Source organism: Phodopus roborovskii, unplaced genomic scaffold (genome assembly GCF_943737965.1).
Source record: "Phodopus roborovskii unplaced genomic scaffold, PHOROB, whole genome shotgun sequence".
Taxonomy (NCBI): domain Eukaryota; kingdom Metazoa; phylum Chordata; class Mammalia; order Rodentia; family Cricetidae; genus Phodopus; species Phodopus roborovskii.
Genome location: NW_026126480.1, coordinates 35,152,228 through 35,155,056, shown reverse-complemented (window position 1 = coordinate 35,155,056; position 2,829 = coordinate 35,152,228).

Below are 2,829 nucleotides of genomic sequence, written 5' to 3'. Positions count from 1 at the left end.
CCCACCTCCAGACCTCCAGGGACACATTTCCTCCAACAAAGACACGACTCCTAATTCTTAATTAGTGCCAATATATGAGTCTGATGGAGCCATTTTTATTCAAGACACCACATAGAACAAGATGTCGATACCTTGGTCACTTCCTAAGCATTTGACTACATTGCAGTTATATTCTACTACATTCATCATAAGCTTCACTAAGAATGACAAGGACTGTGATTGTCATTCAGTGCTTACCCAGTCCAAGGCCCTGGATTCAACCCCTAGCACATTAAAAATAAAACAATAGGTAAAATTTAAAAATAAAAAATAGAGCAATGACTGGGCCATACTTAATTAGTGTTCCATAAATATCTACATCTACCTACATGTCTATCTAGCCACCTATCCTCTATCTCAGTGCTGGGGATCATACCCCAAGACTTTATTTTTTTATCCTCTCTTTTTTGGATAGGGTAAGTGTAGCTGAGACAGGATCTTGCCTTGTAGCGCAGGCTAGCCTCAGCCTCCCAGGAGCTGGGATAGGTATGTAAAGCCATGCTCACCTCTAAGCATTCTTTTTCACTCCCTGGCCAGTTGACAGGTTTTGACTTATTTATGAAATAGGTTGAGAATTTCTAACTCAAAAATAGGAAATCTAAATATTTGCAGATACTGAGTGTGTGTGTGTGTGTGTGTGTGTGTGTGTGTGTGTGTGTGTGTTTGCCTGTGAAGTAGGACATGAGGAAGCACCCCACACCACAGTTTCTACAGTTCTCTTCTTCTATCAAGTCCAAGTTGTCAGGCTTGACATCAGGTGTCTTAACCCTTAACCCATTCATCCTTTTTTTTTTTTAACATTTATTTATGTGTGTGCCCTCAGATGCCAGAGGGTTGTATGATTCCTTGGAGTTACAGGTGTTGTGAGCCACCTAATGTAGTGGCTATGGTCCAAACAAGGTCCTCTGATAGAGCAGTAAGCACTCTCCACCACTGAGCCATCTTTATAGCTCCCAAGCTATCTTTTAAGTCTTCCCCCCCTCCACCCCATAACAGGGTTTCTCTTTGTAGCCTTGGCTATCCTGGAATTCACTTTGTAAACCAAGTTGGTCTCCAACTCACAGAGATCTGCCTCTAGTCCTAGACCAGACTGGTCTCAAACTCACAGAGATCTGCCTGCCTCTTTGCCTCCCGAGTGCTAGGATTAAAGGTGTGCACTGCTACCACACATCTCTGGCTATGTGTGTATAAGGAAAGAAATAAATGTGTTTGGCTTGGATCCCTTTCCCAGGATGTCCCCTTATGTAGTATTTTCTGTTCCTCTGGGAAGGAGACTACTGCTTGCTGAGCCCCATTCTCCAAGGGAAGAAACAAAGACCAGAAAATGACTTTGTAACCATCAAGTTACAAGCTGAGTGCCTCGTTTGGCTCTCATCTCAGACCAACAAAAACTTGTGCTTCTTGCTGTCTCCTGTGGGTCAGGCCTTGTAATACCCACTAACAGCTAAACCCCAGGCCCCATGCTTACTGTTTCATGCACAGTGGCTTGATGAATCCTCCTGGTGTGTAAGTTTGCATTCTTTATCTCACAATCAGAGGGTACAGATAAGGAGTCGGACAGCGGAATAGCTTGCTACCCACTGGCTATGCTGACTTCCTCATTCATTTTTCTTCTTTCTTTTCTTTTCTTTTTTTCTTTTGTTGTTGTTGTCTGTCTGTTTGTTTGTTTGTTTGTTTTTTCAAGACAGGGTTTCTCTGTATTGTTTTGGAGCCTGGGATTAAAGGCGTGCACCACCAACACCCAGATCATTTTTTTCTATTTTTAAAGTGAATATGACAGTTTTTTATGGAGCCTCTATGAGTGACTGTGGGTGGCCCTTGAACACAGGCTTAGGTTACCCCAAATTCCATGTTCCAATGTGGAAGCAGTTTCACATGGATTTTATAGTGTTAGAGAACAAAGAAAGTCATAAATCAAGGCAGGTTTAAAATACATTGGTGGGTGTACTAGACAGGCAAGATACACTGAGATGCAGATAAGTTTTTATAAAGGCCAAGATGCTGTCTGATGACATTCTCAGCTCTCCACAGTACTGGATTCCAACCTGTCTATCGGTCTCTGCAGACAGATTCCTTCCAAGAGGCTTTGTTTTTTATTTTACTCATCTATTTATTTTACATCCCAGCACAGCCTTCCCTCCCAGTCTCTTTCCCCCTCCCCCACTTCCACCTCTAATTCCCACCTCTTCTGTCTCTATCCAGGGAAGGGCAGGTCTCCCATAATATCTAAACATGGCATATCAAGATGCAGTTAGACTATGCACCTCCCCATGTATTAAGGCTGGGCAAGGCCACCTAGTATGAGGAGCAGGGTTCCAAATGACAGCCAAAGGATCAGTGGCAGCCCCTGTTTCTGCTGTTAGGAGTCCCATAAGAAGACCAAGCTACACATTTGTAAAATACATGCAGACTGCCTAGGTCAGTCTTATGCAGGCTCCTGGTTGTCAGTTCAGTCTCTGAGAGCCCCTCTGAGCCCAGGTTAGTTGGTTGTGTGAGCCTTTCTGTGGTTTCCTTGACCCCTCTGACTCCTACACTCCTTTCTCCTCCTCCACAGGGTTCCTTAACTCTGCCTAATATTTGGCTGTGGGTCTCCAAATCTACCTCCATCAGTTGCTGAATGGTGCCTCTCTGATGACAATTGGGCCAGGCACCAATCTGGTCACAGGAAATGGCCAGTTTAGGCTACATGTCTGCTATTGCTAGGAGTCTAAGCTGGAGTCCTCCTTTGAAACACTCACTATATATCCTTGGCTGTCCTGGAATTCACTATGTGCCTATTATCCTGTGCCT